The sequence below is a fragment of the Cricetulus griseus genome, chromosome 2 (assembly GCF_003668045.3).
Source record: "Cricetulus griseus strain 17A/GY chromosome 2, alternate assembly CriGri-PICRH-1.0, whole genome shotgun sequence".
In the NCBI taxonomy this organism is placed as follows: Eukaryota; Metazoa; Chordata; class Mammalia; order Rodentia; family Cricetidae; genus Cricetulus; species Cricetulus griseus.
This window is the reverse complement of record NC_048595.1, coordinates 370,162,149-370,182,275: the sequence shown is the minus strand read 5'-3', so window position 1 is coordinate 370,182,275 and position 20,127 is coordinate 370,162,149.

Genomic DNA, 20,127 nt, shown 5'->3' with positions numbered 1-20,127 from the left:
ACATTTCTGCCTACCCTGGGATGGCTTTCCTAGAACAAGAGCACCAAGAGTTGAGAGGATGCCCAACCCGAAGCCTTTGACTGCCTACCTGTAGTGATGTCTCAGACCTAACTCCTCTCTTCTTCCCCAAGGACTGGGTGGCTGTATGTGCGAATGTGCAAAATGAGTATGTATGCTTCTGTGTGCAGGTGTGTTGTGCGACAAGGTGGAAAGTATCAGGTATTCACTTCCCTTCTCACTCATACAATTTCATTAACAGTCTCCTCGAGGCTGCTTCCAAACAAACTAAATCCTGCAAGGTTGATCACCTTGCCAAATTGAGCACACCCCATAAAAGCACTTTTGACCCAAGATGTGTCATATGGCCATAGTTTCAAATGGATGGCTTCTGAATATCATTCGCTACTTTTTAGGGTATAGGTGGGCAAGACCACAGGGATCAGGTTAGATTTCCAGTTTAAAATTAAATCTTAAGAAGCACGTATGCATCATTTGACACAAGAAAGCAAAGGTTGCAAAGGAATAGCCAAAAGCCACCAGTGTCAACTTACTCAAGACATTTTTAATTTCAGCATTTCCAGTTCCAACAGTTTTCCCTGCAGCTGGAGTTGTCAGGGTAAACAGGAAAATTGTTGGGACCCAAAAGTATCTATTTTATTATTTCCCTCTTCCTAACGATGATGACTATGACGATGATGACTCTGAAGCCTCTACCTGCATGGATAAGAGTTCTAGTTTTGGAATGCTTGGATGAGAATGGGTATCAGAATGACAATGTGGTTTCTTTTCCTAATAACAAAGTGACAGGGCATTCCTTGTTTAAAGATATATATATATATAGAGAGAGAAAGAGATATATAGAGATATATATTTTAGGGAAGATTCTCTAAATGCATTTGCTCTATAAATAGGGAGAAGTTCACGTTGGTCTCAGGAAGAGTTTAGAGGCTGTATCTTGGCCTACTGAGAAATTGTCAATCTCAGGGGATGCTTTTGTCTAGGTAGTGGAGAAATTCTTCCCCACTTTCAATAAAGGGTAACCCCTTAGTTTAGGCTAGAGTATATGGCACATCGTATGTAGACCCTTTCAATCGCAGGGGTCTGAGGGCAGCTCAGCCTCCACATTCACAGAGGGACTCTAATTTCTCTCATTGCCATCCCTTTCATCTCTAAAAGTCACCCACTCACTCATTCTTCCACTCCTTCGCACACTGGAAGTTCCTGGCTTTTGGATGGAAATGGGCTTTGGCTACACTACGCATGCACAAGGAACGCACTTACTGGTCTTGAAGATTTCTTAAAGGACACAGCACCCAAATGCCACCAGTCCCAAGCATGTGTGCCATTGGGCTGAAACCGGGAGCATCCAGGACTCCTCTGGAAAGTCAATGCATGCACTTAAGGCTACGCCCCTGTTGAAGTATCCCCCTTCGTCTAGGACATGGGACCTTCAAAAGGAGTCTGTGAACCTTAGACTCTCTCGGCCAAAGTTGACATATACAAACTTCAAGGTCTTTATCAGTTCACTTGTTTGAGATTTTGTTGTATGGAATGTCCTGCACAGGGTTCTGAAGTCTGTCCAGAGAATAGAAGCATCACTCTTCTTGAAAGTTTTGCTCTGCAAAGAGATTGTTGGCTCTTTTGGGTCACAGGCATGACAATCCTGATGCTTATATGCAGAGCACTTCATGCCTCGGAGGAGGCTTCCTGGAACACATGTAGGAATCCCCCTGAAAATTGTTGTAAGATTTACCCTCAAATGGGGTGTGTGTGTGATCACCTCTCATCTGTATATCACTGAGGCACTGAGAAAACCAAGGATCCATTCTCAGTCCCTACTCAGAAGGGTCCAGAAGGTGGACTCCCTGATTCCAAGGTGTTCAGACTTAGCCTTCCAGTGGAGGAGGGACCCTGCTCTGTGTCTCCATAGGGCCAGCTGTTAGGCCAAGGAGTCAAGTCACTGGGATATAGGATCAGTCTATCTTCAGAGCTGGCTTCCTACTCATGTGTCTGTGCAAAGTGGTCAATAGTGACCACTGTGTTGGAAAGATTTAATGGCAGGGAGATCCCCTCTTCCCAGGGAAGTATAGACAACACTTTCTATATTCTCACATAGCTGACCTGCCCCACTGCAAGGTTAATATTTGTAGAGTGAATTTGTTCTTGTAACCCTCCCATGTCTTTGGCTATTTATTGCCAGTTCAGCTTTGGAAGAAAGGGCACCAAGTTGTCTCTTTCAAGTCCAACATGAAAGCATGGAGGGAGGGAATGAATCTTGGCTTATCATCCTGAGAGTGGATCTTCTCAAATGACCAGTTTGTTCCTTATCAGGGAACCTATGAGATTTTTCTCTGGGCATATCCAGTGATGTGCTCCTTTGGGGGATCACCACTGACTCCCTCATTTTCAGAAGAGGAGACCGATGTTCAGGAAGGTCAACATATCTGAGGTCATGTTATAGGTCCAGAATATAGGTCTTCACACTTCATTTTGCTGTTGTGCTAGCTGCTTTGTTGCTGTTCTACACATTCCAAAGATACCCTACTCCTGGACTGTATTGTGTCTCTGGCCAAGGCCTTTCTCTGCTTCTCATGTACTTGACAACTTCTTTCAGCCAATTGATTATTGTAACCTTCCCTCCAGTTAACCAAACCCCTTCAACAGCAAGGGAACGACCTCATGCCAGGTTGTTTGCATAAGGGATTCAGCTTCAGGGACTGGAGCCTGGCTTGCTGTCCAGTTCCTGGAAGTCAATTTGCCTTGTATATACTTAATAAGATATCTGACTCACTTGAACTCTTCACTAAGTGGTCTCCATCTTTATTTCATGAAGGACAGGAAGAGGTAGACAATGCTATGGAGTAACCCAGGGCTCTGGGCTTGCTGATTTCTAGTGTTCATCCCATTTTGACCCTTAAAGGTACCCATCCCAGGAAGAAGGTGCTGTCTCACCCATTAGCCTATTAGACTTTGAACATCAGAGGGAATCACCCTTTTTAAGTTTTGAGATTCTCTGTGTGGCACCAAACTGGAACCAGCTCTGTGCTTTCTGGTTATCCCACTCAGTCTGGAGGCCAAGGCAGCAGTTTCTAAGACCAGAAATCCCATGCTCAAAATTCAATCTATCACTCTCCTGGGAAGGCTGTGAGAGCCATGGCGGGTGATTTATTGACAGGAGTGCCAGCACTCAGAATGGTCATAGTAGATGGACACACCTGTATGTTTTCTGTGCACCTGATTGAGAAGACATCTGGTGATTATGCATATAAGCTGAGACAGGCCATTGTTTTTTTTTTATCAACTTCATCCTGATATGAAATCTGTATAGACCTTAAGTCTCAGTGCCAATCTATTCCAGATGGAATCTAGAGGGATAAGAGCCCCTTTGGAACCTCCTTGTCTTTGTGCTCTGAGAGAAAGAAAAAGATCAGAAAATAATCACCCATCAGATGGGCTCCAGCCTCATTTCCACATATTCTTTCTAAAATACTGAGCCCTAACTCAGACTCATTGAGAGTGTCCACAGAGGTATGAGATCTGAGATATATGCTAGAATGTGTCAATTCTACCAGCCCCAAGATTGTTAATTGTGGCTTAGTTATGAAAGTGGTTCTGACTTTCACACACATCTGAGATGCAGTTTCCTCCAGAGTCAAGGTCTTTTCAGGACCTGGGAGGCATCCTAGGTAAGGAAAGAGTAGTAGGACAGGGAATGGTTCTTCGGTCTTGCTTCACTGGCCGCCTCTTGGAAGTCATTTCACTCCTTGAGCCTCTGTAGCTTTCTCTTTGACACGATGATACAGTGAGGGTAGGGATCTAGGGGCACTTAACACAAGGACCTTTGGCTTAGGTGATCTGGTCACATTGGAAGTTTGAGCCACCAAAAAACCCCAGCGAAAATTGTGGTGGGAGATGGAGAGCTAGGAAGGCAAAGAGATCCAAGTGCAAGCATAGAACATTGGTCATTATGTAGAACATGGTATAATGCATCATGGGTTTCCTACAGTGCTGGGCTTATATTGACTTTCTGTGGTCCTATCTTGACCACATGTTGGTAGAGGTTGCTGCTTCAGGAAAACAAAAGTCTATGATCAGAAATCCACTGACACCAATTTTGAGAAAATTTCAAGGGTGACAGAAAAGTTGATAGAACAACACCATGGGTTTTCTTATACCTTTCACCTAGAACCCCAGCGTCAGTACCCCCTTCAACACTGAGATGGTTGGAAGATAAGATGTCATGATGTCTACAGCTTTTAGGTAGTTCAGCCAAAGATAACATTGTATATTTCCCATGAAAAGTGCATTCTCTTACATAGTAGTGCCATTGTCACACCTAAGAAACTTAGTATAAGAACATCTAATATTAATAATATAATCTGTATAGTGAATTCCCCAAGTGTTCCCAAAATGTCCTACTGAGCTTGTTTGTGAATCTAAGACACCATCCAAGATCACACCCCACACCTGCTTGTCTTGTTGTTCCCCAATCCCCCAAGTGAGGGCATCTCCCTCGCTGTGTTTGTGTCTCTTGACAATTGGTAATTTTGAGGACTCCAGGCCCATAGTCTTGTAGAATGCTCATGATCTGCTGTTGTCTGCTTGTTCCCTTGGGTTAAGGAACTGTTGACAAGAAAATGATGTAGTTGATGTTGTTTAGCCCTGATTTATGCATTTGATGTTTGTCTCTCTGGGGACCTCTGTGGTTACTGCTTTTGTTGTGAATAAATAAGTCATAATAAATATTGTTTTCCTCTGTTAGGGGACCTAACTGCATCTTCAAGAGAGGCGTCCATGGATGCTGGGTCTCACTGTGAAGCCCAAGCAGGCTTCGGATTTCTGACCTCTCCCAGAGACCTCTTCCACGAGGGGCGAGTGTCAGCACCCTTTCCCCCAAAGACCTGTGGGAATGGCCCAGCTATACCTAGACAGAAGGCACAGAGACATGGTCATTGTAGGGTCCCTTGCCTGCAAATCTATTGGGCCACCGTGGCACCTAGCAGCAACCTCATGAGTGGCAATGACCACCACACTCTCTCCCCATTTGATACCATAGAAGTGTGACTTACTGTCATGTCACTGCCCTGGCCACCAAGGGCTACATTTATTACCTCTGTCTTTAAGATATTTGCTCTGGTATGTTCTAGAGCACAGTCCTTTCCCTTCCAACCCATGAGACATACCTGCTATGGCCATGTGACCTTTTCTTGCCCTCCCGGAGGGTCTCCCTGTTGCTTAGCAGCATGGAGGTAGAGATGGAACATATTGGTCCTCCCTTCAGAGTCTTTCCTGCCCTTTTTGCTCCCCTGTGGACTTAACATTGTCCTTCTCTGTGTTCCTGTATGTTTGCTTCTCAAGCATGAACACACTGAGAAGCAAATTCCCATGGGCCAGCCTTCGGAGCAGAGAGTTAGAAAGCACTCACAGAGGGGAAGGCCACAGAATAAAGCAGGTCCAAGCATGAGTTATCTGGCTGAAGTAGACATGGGGTATTCCAATGCAAATCCCTGGAAGTAACCCAAATCCTGGTTTGCATTGCATTGCTCAATAGTCAATTGCATGTGCCTGGGGGATTGAGTGCACCATTAACAATAAGACCAGGAGATATACACAGCAAAACACTACAGCTTTGGAGGGTGGGTACATCATCAGACTAGAGAAGTGTGCTGGGATATTTCTCCCTGTAGTAGGTGGGTCAGGTGATGGGAATATCACAAGGGAATCAGGTTGGGGTATTGTTAATTTCCTGAGGGATGTAGGGTGGTTGGGGAGATCATGCACAATGACCTCTGTGACCCTGGGAGAGACAAGAATACCCACTTCTTGTTCCCCATACCACCCCCAGAGCAGCTTGGTGTGGTGACACCACAGATGGGTGGTGGATTTATGCTTCCATGTCATGTTTCAGTTTTCCCACAGAGGTTCTAAGTAGCTCCCACTGCACAGGGTGCTTGTGAGAACTACAATACATGTGAATGTTTACTGAGCACCTGCTTTGCTCTTGGGAAAGTATGTACCCTTGGTCTAGCTCGTCTCCCTTCAGGTCAATTGGTTGTAAATTGGGATCCAAGCTGTAACTGTAACTCCAGACCCATTTTGGTGCATCACTGTACAGATGAAACATCACGTCCTGGTCTCTGCCCATGCTCTGCTGCTGGCGGGAGTATTGGTGCAGGGCAGGAGGGCAGCCAGAGCTCTTCTGTTCAGCAGGTGGTCGACAAGCCTCAGAAAAGCTGCAAGACTGGATCTCCAAGCCAGGTGTTGGAGGATCACAGAGGGCTGGTACTGAAGTGTGTGGATCAGGTGGAGTGGAGGCCTCAAACACAGAAAATCACACAAGGGCACAACTTAGAAAAAGGAGGGAGGCGGTGTTACCTCTGAAAAAATCACATGGGTGGGGCTCACCCCAGGGAGGAGGCTTTGTATGGATTGCTAATGGAGGGGAGAAGCTTCCAGGAATGTATCTGGTACCAGGAATAGACCTCCCTTTCCTTCATTAGTAACATATGCTAAGAGATGGGTACCATGTGCTTGCTGTTTAAGCCTGTAATTATCATTATTAATCTTGTAGACATTTGTCTTCAGGTATCAACTTCATATCAATGGACCCCAAGAGGACACACCTGGGACCAATGGTATTGGGTTCTCTGGCATAAACATTGGCCAGTAGGCCCATGTACATGGCAGAAAGTGACTGCCACCTGCACAGGACAAAGGGCTTCTGCTGGACCTCTCCAGTAACACTGTGTGACCCTGTCAGGTGATCCTTCCTGAGAGGTAGATCTGAGCGTGATTTTGAGCATAGAAATGCTCAATTATGTCCTTCTAGCCAAGATTGGTTCTGGAAGGATAAGGGTAGAGCCTCATCCTGAAGATGCTGGTGTAACTGACCTTCTAAGAACATGGGGCTGGAAAATTGACTCCAAATGGTACCTTGGTTTTGTCTGAAATTGTGTGGAGACCCCAAGGTTTAGTGGGAGGGGTGGGCTTAATATTCCTCTCACTGTATCTTCATCATGGTGATAACCAACATGAAGGGCTATGTTGGGGGATAGCTTATGGTCTGGAGGGAGGTAGAAGAAGAGGAAGGAGCTTGAGTTATTGGTACATTTGGTTTTATAGTTTCCCATTTGCTTTTGGGTCCTGACCTCTTTGGAGGCCCCAATCCAGCTCTGGGGAGACTTGGTATCTAGAGAGCATAGTGAGGTGGGGGTGAGGGAGGGTCTTGTAAACTTTAGGCACAGCTTTGGTTCTGAAAACAGTGTTGGTTTGCCTTTTGCAGCTTGATGGGCAGTGGGTTGAGGGGACCATGGGCATCTTTCTAAGAACTGGCCCTTCCTTCCCTTCCTTCCTTATATACAGTCAGGTTATAGGGCCTTGGCAAGTCATTTTTCTTCCTCCTCTACAGCAGATGGAATGGCTGGGCCAGAAGCAGTGCCTCTTGGATACACACTGGTACAGAGGAGATGAAATTAATATCACTGGGCCCTAACTGTTTGTTGGCATTTAGTGGATGCGGTCAGAGGAGAGACTAGATCAAGTCCTTTCAAGACGTGTGAGACTCCCATGAATGGGCCAATTGTCCTCTCTTGGGGACTTATCCTTTCACAGGTTGAGTTGTATTGTGAACTTTTCACTGAAGAACTGATCTGCACCAAGTTTATCACCCAACCAGTGGCTTTTTCTTTAACTCCCTTGAACAATGGCATGGCTGTGGGTGGGACATTTGACATTCAACCAAAGCCCTCCTTCTCTTAACAGCTCCTTATCTTTCTTTACCTAGAGAGGGTGGTACATTCCAGATGTGACTGACATCTACCTACTGGTCCCACTGTTATTCAGAGATCAGGTGGAGCAACTCTGTTACATTGAGAGTCAGTCTGGAGAGCTCCAAGGGCTAGGCCCTCCCTGGCCTCACGAGTTCAATGGACCACATGCTTCCAAGATGTGTGAGCTCTTACTGCCCATTTGGGGAGCAGAGAGAGGAGATATAGCATGCCTTCGCAATTGTTTTCAATTTTTCAAGGAACTTTAGAAGTTGGGTAGAAAAATAAAAATCAAATGAAATGGGAAAAATGCAATGAGTGGGAACCCAATGAAGCAGAACCCACAATTAACACGATTTCTCTGTAATTTGATGGCTTCTCAGAGAAGAACATATTCCAGAAAAGGGATAATTATATGTTTGTTTATTCAGGCCACAAATAGCATTTTGACAGCTGGTTTGGGGTTGGGAAGGCCCTTCTGAGGTCATCTTAGCCCATCTTCTGCCTTATCAGAAACCTACACCAAACAGATACTGTGCTGAGGGCATACCCTCTGAATTCTGATAAACAAAGTTTGTATCAGAAGTCAGGTAGTTCCCATTGGGAGAAATCTAGGCAATTTTGTATTTTCTCACACACTGATAGAAAGGTTTACAATTACACACAGAAGATGAGGATGTCAAAGGCAATGAACTGAATTTTTACCACACAGTTGATAAAGAAGGGAAGAAGACTGTCTAGCCTATTCCTAGAAGGTTAAGAAATGGTAGAACATTCCCCTCGTAGCTGTACTGTCTTAAGCTCAGCCCAGTGTGTATCTGTGTACCTTGTGACAGCAAAACAAAACCAGCCCAAAAGCAAAAAGACAAAACACCTGTTATTTGTGACCCCAGGTATAGACATGAAGCTTGAATTAGTGTCAAATGCATCTCTGTCAAAATAACTGACATGTACTCACAGGGTTCATGGTGGGGTATGTGGGGGGTGAGAAGGTGGAGACATGGGGATGTGGGCCCTCATGTAATAATGTGTGTGTGTGTGTGTGTATGGGAGAGAGAAAGAGAAAGAGAGAGAGAGAGAGAGAGAGAGAGAGAGAGAGAGAGAGAGAGAGAGACTATACATGAAAGTAATGAATATATTCACTAGGTATCTCTGGATCTAATATTTTTTCTTTTGTTCTTGAATGTTTTTTGTGTGGTGAGGTACAGTACGAGTCCCTGGGTTTGTTTTTAAAGGTGAAGCTGCCAAAGGCTGGGTAGAATGCCCCGTGGGAAGGGTAATGAAAACCTTGACAGCTCTACAGGAAATGAGGTTGAAGTACTCTAGGCATTGTCACATTCCAGGAGGGTAGCATAGTGTACCCGGAGCCATGGTGGGAATCCACCTTTTTGTCCTAGGGTTGGTGGACGTATTTGCATGACAGGTTCAACACAGATACCAGACCTTTGGAGGAAGCCTGCACCTGAAGAGGCAAGACCAGCAACCCCTGCCCAACCACAGAGTCATCTGCTCTCCTGTCTGTGTCCTGTGTTCACCCTCTCTGGCCACTTGGCCTTTGGAAGAGAGAGAAGCTTCACAAAAGGCCTTAGAACCCCACCCCTCAAGTGAATATCAGATGTATTTATTATGTAGCTTACCTGAAAACTAAAAAGACAAACATGTATTACTAATGTTTACACATCTTAGTAGCCATCTATCTCATGTAAAATATGTACCTTATGCAGGGACTGTATCTTTTCCTCTTCTTCTTTTTCTTTGTTTTTTTTGTTTTGTTATTTTTTTTTTATAACAAATGCAGTAAGAAAGCTGTATATATTTTACATGTCTTTGCAGGAAAATCATCTGCTGTTGTAGAGATGTAAACTGTTGCAGTTTTCTATTTTTTTTAAATTAAAGTCTCTGGCATGTTTGCATTGTGTTCTAGTCTTCCTTCCTCAAGCAGCCGACTAGGGGTGGGGGCACCCTGATGCTATGTCACTCATGCTCCTATTTCCCTCATTGCATCAAGACTCCTGGGTTCACGTTTTGGAGACTAAGCAGTCTTTCTTCCTTCACTCAATGGCAGACACCTGGGATACACAGGGCTGTGGGGGCAGCGGGGGCTGTGGGGGCTGTGGGGGCTGTGGGGGCTGTGGGGCTGTGGGGGCTGTGGGGCAGTGGGGCTGTGGGGGCTGTGGGGGCAGCGGTGGCTGTGGCCTAGCCAACTCACTTCCGTTTTCATTCCTTTCACTCATACCTTCCCAATGACTCAGCTGACACCATCAATGGCTTTTCCCCACATTTCTACCTCATTTCCTATCAGCACTTTAAGCATTGTTTACAAACAAATGAGTTCTTCCCCTACACATGAGGACATCGAAGGCAATTCTCTCTCCAGTGGCTTCTGTTAACAAACTTAAGGATTCTTGACTTACCTTTCCCATTCCAAATCTGACTCCCAGAAAATTCTGTTGGTTCTACTTTTATCAGACCACCACCATCTGACCCATTTCTGTCTGCCATCTTAGTTTTCTATGGTAACAGAAATCCTTGCACCCTGTCTCCCACCATATTGCATCTTCTTGAGACTGTAATGTCAAGGATATGGAAGTTTATATTTTCATTAGGCTTGCAAGGTGACGGTCTGAGACAAGTCAGAGAAGCACATCCAACAGACAATATTCCCAGATAGACCCACCACTCACTTTGGTTCCTCAAGAGGGGAGAACAGTTTTATATACTGTGGGATGTGAGACTAACATGACAAGGTGGCTCTGGAATTCACAGCAGCATGAAGGCCACGTAGCATCCTAGCTTTTGGTCTCCCTCTGAACAAATGGGAATTCCATAATCAAAAAAAAAAATGAGGGGAGGTTTTAGCAAGATGATGAATTAAATACAACCACAATGATAACTAATCAAATAAAACCCTAAATGCTTGGAGATGGATATATACAATGGTTTGTAGACAGGAAGCTGAGGTGAACCATGATAGGGCCTTGAAGGAGGAGCTAGACCCATTAACTCCCTTAAGTTTCTGGATAATTATGAGTGATAGTCATCATGGATATCATGACAGGGGGCCCGAAGGGAGACATCTTTCAGGTTTCTTCAGCTGGGGGAGGGTGAGAACTCAGCTCTCCAAGAGCTTCTATGTCAGAGCATGTTGTCTGATCATCTCTGTCCTAGAAAAGAGATAAGAGATTACAGGGACATGGCCTGATGAGAGAGAGAAAGAGAAAGAGAGAGAGAGAGAGAGAGAGAGAGAGAGAGAGAGAGAGAGAGAGAGACTAAAGAGTCAGTAATCATACAAGTAGGTCTGCTCAGTGAGCCAGGTTGGAGGCAGGTGCTTTCCATGCGAGAATGTGGCTCTCTGATGGCACTTTCCATGGGTTAGCCTGTAAGCTGCACATCTCAGCCCCCTCCACAGTAAGGGATGCACATGTAGCCAAAAGGCCACATAAACCACTATGCTCTAGGTCCTTCCACCATACTGCAGGATTGATCAAATCACAAATCCACTGGGGAGGGGCAGGGAACAGCACTTCCTAGTCCCCTCAGTGGGGACAGTTATATTACTCATTCTAGCCAATGAGCCTTGGGTGAGGTAACTCAGTTATGTCCTAGGTAAAATGTTAAGTAGCAGCACAAAAACTTCTAGAACTTTCCTTTGTTATACAGACAAGAAGGTTTTAAGAGTGGCAGCTGAGCCTAGGTCCTGAAGCAAGGTGACCTTACCACTGAAGGATACACACAGTGAAAGAACCACACTGTGCCTTTGGGGGTCTTGGAGGGTCACCAGTGATTCCTGAGCACACGGGCTGCTCAGGAGGTCAGTACCCACCTTAGGACTGGTTTACATCATCTTTGGATGAATCAAGGCTATGCATAGAGATGTCCCCACATAATGAGTTCCTAAATCTGATTATTTAACATAGTTGGGCACTGCCCTGGAGTGGCCTGCTCTATTTTAGGCCTCTCTGTTAGTACAATCTTTTACATGCACACCCCTCTCCATTTAAAATGTGAGTGACCCTTACTTCCAAGTCTACATACCCTCCTGACAACAGGAACACATACCATGCCAACATTCTCATGTTGTGTAGCAAGCACTTTATCCACTGACTCATCTTTCTAGATCCTAGTTTACTTCTTAAGGGACCTTTGCTCTTCTAGTTGTCAAGAATTCAGCTATGAACATTCTGGAACATGTCTTTGGGTTACAAAGCCAGGAGATTGCCCAATCACTAAGAGAAGACAATATCCATGCACTGGTTGATCCCCAGAACCCAACACACATTGTGTAGGATTCACTTCCTGTGTCTGCTCATTTTCACATCATGGTATCTCCACCCCCTGAAGACCAGGGACACAGCTACTCATTCAGGATGTCCTTCCAGCTAGGCAGAATCTTGGGGACAGGAAGCAGGAAGTGTTATATAATCTAGACCTGATCATCATTGTGTGATTCAGTATCCCAGGAGCCAAGCCTACCGGTGGCCAACTCACACAAACTAGATTCCTAGCCCAAGCCTCTTACATTAAGCCAGAAATGCCCACATGGGGACTCCATGCCCATATTATTCTGATCTTTCAATTTCAATTCCTGTAATTAACAATCATTGGCTCTCATTTCCAAACTCCTAGGGAGAATCCCACTGACCAGACATAGTTTGGGCTTGTACATATGTGACTGGTCCCCAGGGTGGTCCAAAACATAAAGAAATTTCTGCGTAGACACGACAGGTGGTACTTGTAGGTATGGGTTCTGGTGAGCTTATGGCACCTGTGCAAGACAAAGACATTTTTTCAGAGACATAGCCTTGGGCATTGAAACATAGCTTGGTGAATGCTTATCCTATTTCAAAGCCTTGGTCTAGTGCACCCATGCAGAGACCAACAGGTCTGGATACATGCAGCAGCCCTTGGTTTACAGTGTTGAAAACTACCATATGGGGGCCATTCAGAACAGAGCCAAATGTGTGAGCCTGGTGCTCACCCAATGCTGAAACTCCAGTCATCCAGAATAGTAACCAATACAAAGCATATTAGATTCCATGGGTATGCTTAACATTTGCCCTGCCCTTTTTTACAGAGGATCATAGATTTATTGATTATCTACTAAGGTAGGCTCATTCTATGTCATGTTTTAAAATTCAATTTGAGAAATAGCTATTAAAAGTCTATTATTTGCTGGACACCTCAAAGGATATGGAAGCTGGATTCTGTTCTAGAGCTAGAACTTGGTGCCTTGTTTACTGATGTGCACAGTGTGCCTGGGCTTGAGTAAGAAGGGAATGGTAGAAGTTTGCTGCTGGGAGCATATGTGTTTTTCAGTTGCATTGGTTGACACATCAACGATAACCTCAGAGTGTACACCAATGTCACATTAATGAATGAAAGAGAACACTAATTTCCAGTTGGATTAATTTAACCAACAGCAAACCCAAATTGGAACCCTTCACTTGCATCTGTCTGTCATTTGTGGTTGTAGCACCGTCTGCAGTCAAGTGGATAAAACAGTTCATAATTATACTGTTAGGAGAATATTCCCTGTGGAGCTTTGGTGCATAGTTTTCTGATGTGTTTATAAAGTGCGCTCTCTGCTCAGATAGAAGTGTCACTTTGAATTGGTGCATACCCAACTAAAGGAGAAGCCCAGAAGCTATACACTAAAGGACTTGAGAATCTGACTAAAACCTTCAAAACCTTGAGCAGAAACAAAGGGTATACAAATAAAGTAAAAAAAAAATTACTTAATGGACAAGCATGTGTTTAAGTTACAGATGTAACAGGATGTGAGTAGAAGGTGGAAGTTAGCCTCTTCACTATCAGATGGGGGGGCTTTGCTGCCCTACCAAAAGGCCCCAAGCTTATTGAAATTTGACCCTTTTTGCTAATTTTCAAAGTAAAAGGAATAGGAATAATGTATTTTATTCTCATCTTATGTGTTTACAATGAGATCTTTGGTTTACTTGTAGCACTCTTTTTTATTTTTTTATTTTAATTAGAAAGAAATTTATTTTACATGTCAATCCCAGGTCCCTTTCCCTCCCCACCTCCCCTGCTCCACCAAATAACACCCTACTTATCCCATACCCTTTCTGCTCCCAAGGGAGTGTGAGGCCTTCTATAGGGGGTCTTCAAAGTCTGTCTTATTCTTTGGGATAGGGCCTAGGCCAACCCTCTTGTGTCTAGGCTCAGGGAGTATCCCTCCATGTGGGATGGGCTCCAAGAGTCCATTCCTATGCTAGGGATAAGTACTGATCCACTACAAGGGGCCCCATAGATTTCCAAGGTCTCCTCACTGACACCCACATTCAGGGGGTCAGTTCCATGCTGGTTTCCCAGATATCAGTCTGGGGACCAAGAGCTCTCCCTTGTTCAGGTCAGCTGTTTCTTTGTGTTTCACCAGCCTGGTGTGGACCCCTTTGCTCATCAGTCCTCCTTCTCTGCAACTGGATTCCAGTTCAGGTCAAGGTTTAGCTGTGGTTCTTTTTGTAGGTACTGCCACATGGATTTTTTCCCCCAAATGGGCAGTGAGCTTTATCCAGGCAGCATCCATAAGTGATACTATTCTGCTATACAGAAGACAGATGTACAGATGGAGCTGAGGGTGGGCAGAAGATTGGCTTACACCTCCACACACCAGCATTGGTATCAATTGCCCACCGCTGGCAGACTTTTAAAGTCATTCCATATGATCAGAATCCAACTCACAAGGGAACATCTAAGACTCTTGCCTCAAGCTTTCCTCTGAAGCTGTCTTTCAGACCACCTCCCACTGCCAGCTTGTCATCGCTGCATATTCTCAAGAAAGGCAGGCTAAAGGAGAAAAAGTTTATTGTGACTCGTGGGGTCAGAGGGTTCATCCCACAGCCACTTGCTTCCCTGTTTATGGATGGCAGTGACAGGACTGTGCAGTGGAGCATCTGCTTCCCTCATGGTGGCCAAGAAGCATGCAAGAGAAAGCAAGAGATCAAGAACTCCTTAAAGGCACACATCCAGTTACTCCTCTCTTCCAAGGACGTACACCTACTAAAGTTCCCACTCTCTTCCTGTAACACTGGGGGCTATCTCTCTCATACATCAGCTTTTGGGGAATGTTTCAATCCAAACAACACTCTACTTTTGATGAATTATGTGTAATAAAATGTTATACTTAATCTAGAGAAAGGCTGGTCCTGTTGGCTTGGCAGTATCCATAGGTATCTGTCTCACCAGCCACAAGTTTGGTCAGAAGATTTCCAAAAGAATTACGGGGAAATATATTCCCTTGAGCCTTCTTTGTTACTTAGCTTCTCTGGCTTTGCTGACCATAGCATGATTATCTTTTACTTTATAGCTAATACCCACTTATAAGTGAGTACATACAATGCTTGTCTTTCTGGGTCTGTAATCTTTCACTTAGGATGATTTTTTTTTCAAGTTCCATCAATTTGCCTGAAAATTTCATGATGTCATTACAGTTAAGTAATATTCCATTGTGTAAATGCACAGCATTTTCTTTATCCGTTCTTTGGTTGAGGGACATCTAGGTTGTTTTCAGTTTCTGGCTATTATGAATAAAGCTTCTATGAGCATAGTTGAACAAGTGTTCATGTGATAGGATAGAGTGTTCTTTGGTTATTGGGAGTGGTATATCTGGGTCTTTTTTTTTTTTTTGGTTTTTCGAGACAGGGTTTCTCTGTGTAGCTTTGGAGCCTATCCTGGCACTCACTCTGGAGACCAGGCTGGCCTCGAACTCACAGAGATCCTCCTGCCTCTGCCTCCTACGTGCTGGGATTAAAGGCGTGCACCACCAACACCCGGCTATATGTGGGTCTTGATGTACAGCATGTCCCAATTTTCTGAGAAACTGCCATATTGATTTCTAAAGTGGCTGTAGAAGGTTGGAGTTGGAAACAGAAGGGATCAACAGGGGTAAGGGGACAGGGAAAAATATTGGGAGAAAGTACTGGAATTGAGAAGCATTTGGGGGGAGAGGTGGAAACCTAGTGCAAAGGAAACTCCATGGAATCTACAAGAGTAACCCTAGCAAAGACTCCTGGTAATGGAGACATGGAGCCTAAATCAGCCATCTTCTGCAGCCAGGCAACGCCTCAAGCAGAAGGATTGGGACACCAACCCAGCCACAAAACCTTCAACCTACAGTGTGTCCTGCCTGCAGAGTGTTCTGAGACCAGAGCCTAGCAGAACTGTCAAAGAGACCAGAGAGACTTCACCCAGCGACTGTTGGGAGCAGATGCAGAGTTCCACAGCCAAACATTAGGTGAAGCTTTGGGAGTCCTGCAGAGGAGGGGGAGAAAGGATCAGAAGAACTCGAAGAGTCAGGGACACCAAGAGAACATGACCCCACAGAATCAATCAACTGGGACTCATGGGGCCTTGTAGAGATCAGGGAGTCTGTAGAGGTCTGACCTACATCACCTGCATATATGTTATGACTGAGTAGTTTGTTGTTCTTGTGGGACTCCTAACAGTGAAAGTAGGGGTGGTTGCTGACTCTTTTGCCTTCTTTAGGGACCCATTCCTCTTACTAGGCTGCTTTGTCCAGCTTTGATGTAATGGTATGTACCTGAACTTATTGTAGCATTTTATGCTGCATTTGGTTGATGTCCCTAGAAGGTCTGCTCTTTTCTGAGAGGAGGGAGCGTGGATCTGAGGAAGAGGGGAGATTGGGGGTGAGAGATTGGGAGGAGGAGAGGGAGGGGAGACTGTGGTTTGGATATAATAACATGAGAGAATAATAATAATAATAATAATAATAATAATAATAATAATAATAATAAAAGAATACCAGGTTGAACTTATCAAGAATGTGAAGAATGAGGCTGTAGAAAAGACTCAGGGGTTATGAGCAATTATTGTTCTTTCAGTGAACTCAAGGTCAGTTGCCAGCACTGACACCAAGAGGTTCACAATTGCCTGAAAAATACATTTCCAGGGGATCTGATGGCCTTTTTTGGTGCTCAGTGGGCATTTGCATATATATAGTAAATATCATACACTAAGACACATAACATACATAAAACAATAAATACTTATTTAGAAACATTTTAAAGCATATAGATGCTGGGGAGATGACTTATTTACAAGCCCAAGGACCTGAATTTGGATTCCTAGAATCCATGTCATCCTTAATTACATAGTGAGTTCAAGGGCAGAGTGGATATAGCAGCTCCTCTGTAATTCTAGAGGCAAGTGATATCCTGTGCAAGCTGTCTAACTTTGGGTTTGAGAGACCCTGTCTCAGTGAACAAGGCGGAAGAGTGATTGAGATTGAGGTTGACTCCTGACATCAACTGCTGGTCTCTGTACATATGCAAAATGTGTAACAACCACACGTAGACACATGAAAATGAAAAAAAAAACTTGAAAGTTTTAAAGAACGAAAATAATCCAAGCACCACTGTTCCAAGACAAAAATCATTCTCTCCTGGGAATAAGAATGCCTGCAGCCCATGTCTGTGTGTTGGGTCATTGTGACTGTCCACCATCCAACCTTTCTACCCAGCCAGATCCACAACCACACTCCAGACTTGGACTAGGAAGCACATATGTCTCTTATATCCTCAAGATTCCCAAAGTGTTTTTATATACTACAGAAAGGATAGACCTCTGATTGTTTTAAGCAAAAGCCCAAGTTAAAAGTTATGCTAAACATTATATTTGAATATACATATTTTATTTAGGAGTCATGCAGCTATCCCAGTGAGTATTTATTACTTTCATTAGATTAGTTTTAGTTCAATGTTTTCAGTCACCAAAAAACAAACAAACAAACAAACAAACAACAAAAACCCCAAAATCTTGGAACTACCATAAAATGGACAAACTACAAAACAACGTCAAAATGTAATTTCATCATTGTAATGGCTTGATTTAAACAAAGATTTGAGCCAAGTGTGGTGATACACACCTGTAATCCCAACGCTTGGAGGTTTGAAACAACAGGATTAGGAGTTTGGGATCATCTTTGGCTGCATAACAAGTTTGAGGCTAACTTGGGCTATGTAAGACAATGTTTAACTATTCACCCAGCCAAGGCGAACACAGATTATATTTTTTATAGACAATGTCAATTTTTTGATCAACAGACCTGTATTAGTTTAAGAAGAACATATTCCAAGAAGAATAAAATAATACATTTTAATTTACCTAACACTGATAAATCAGAATGTAAAGTTTATTCTTATAAGACAAAATTTGTGTTTGAGTGGGTAGTAATTACCTAAATGTGAACCTATTTGAATTAACTTTTAAAATTAGGAATATTTTAGAATTCCTAATTTTAGGAATTAGTAGGAATATTTTGGAATATAACACTAAAGAGTGACTTTTTTTTACATGTAAAGAGTTTTACATGTAAAGTGTATAATTAGTATTTTAGTGTATTCATAGAGTGGTATAAAATGACCATAATCTAACTTTGTAACATTCTGTCACCGTAAGGAAACTTCATACCCACCTGCAACAGCCCTGGGCAACTCCTAATCTCCTTTCTGATTCTACTGATCTTTCTCGTGTGGACATTTCATATGAAAAGATTTGTACCATATATCTATATCTATATCTATATCTATATCTATATCTATATCTATATCTATATCTATATCTATATCTATATCTATATCTATATCTATATCTATATCTCTATATATCCATATATATATCCAATTCTGCCCCTCCCCCTTTTAAAAATGATTTATTTTATATGTATGGATATTAGTACATGCACTACCTTTTGAAGCTAGAGAAGGCTGTCTGATGCCCTGGAACTGGAATGATGGGTGGGTTCTAGCCACCTTGTGGGTGTTGGGAATCAAACCCAGGTCCATTGGAAGAGCAGCCAGTGCTCTTAACTGCTGAGCCATCCATCTAGGCCTCAGATTCTTTTAAGGTTAACCTGTGTACTGGAGTTGGTATGATGACTTTTTCATTGTTTGACAACATTCCCTTACAAACAACCAGACCATTTCCCCTTTGTAGCTATTAAAAACAAAGTCACTGTGAACACCAGTGTAGAATATACTTATAAATATATTTTAATTTCTTTCAGGAAGCAGCCAGGAGAACTGCTGGGTCATAAATTACCCAGATTAAGATTTTGGGAAGCCTCTAACCTCCCTTCCAACGTGACTGTACTCAATCTCATATTCTTCCCTTATCATTTGTATCAATTCCTGGTGGGTACTCTGTTACTTCCAGGTCATGTTGATTCTACATGTCTTTGATGACTGATTTGGATTTTTGTGTGTGTGTTTACTGGCCATGTGGACAATGTGGGCAACAGCTGGAAGAAATGTCTAAGTCCTTGGATTAGTTTTAGTTGGCTTGCCTTTTCATTGCCAAGTTGTAAGAGGCTTCATTGACTTGTGTCCTGGGTTTTCTTGTTGGGCATTGTGGTTTACAGGATTATCCAGGCTGCTAGTTCTCTCTTTACTTTCTTTGAGTTGGCTTTTGTAGGAATACCTTTTACATTGAATACATTAAAAGTATTACATTTCAATTTTCTGATTTTCCTGGAAAATTTGAGGGGCAGTCTATTCATATGAGTGCTTCTCTATCTCTATAAGTCAATTAGAAGAGAGCTCATTGACTGCAAGAGACACTATAATCTAATTTATTAATCCCATCTGGACATAGAACATTGCCTATTACATAATCAGAGCTAAAGGATTTTCTGAATTGCAGACATGGCTGTTAATAGGAAGAAAACAAGTCTTCAGTTTACAATGTCAGCCACTATTGAAGGGGAAGTGAAAGTACCAAGTGGTCCACACAGTCCAGAAGTTGCTCACTATCCTGGTTGGCACAAAATTACTCGCAAAATCCAAAGGAGACACACAGAAAGACTACAGAGCCAAACTGTCATCTGTCAACCAACAAATGAGACCTTAATCAACTATCCACCTGTTTGCAGTGACCGCCAGTGTAGGCATTCAGACATTGGTGCCACTAGCAAGAAGTAGCTCAAATACAGAACCCAAAAGCCTGAATCAGAGTTAGTACACATGGAAATTAAAAGTGGTCTCAGTAGCATTTACTGCCACTTTGTGCTTACCTCTGTTAGCAAATAAATGCCTGGGTTCAAAGAGCCTACAGGTCTCCAGCCATGGTTTAGCTGTATTTGCTGGAAACACCTGGAAGGCATCGCAGATCCTAAAGGGCCAGTAACAAAACCCTTGCAAATTTTCAAATAGTAGTACCAAAAATATGGCTTCCCAAACAGATACAACAATGGCTGCATGCTAACTTGGGCCCAGTATTGTTGAGGCATACTTGACAAACACACACACACACACAAAAAAAAAAAAAAAAAAAAAAAGGAAAACCACATGGTTTTATAAGCATAATTGCCATAATAAAGCTAATTAAC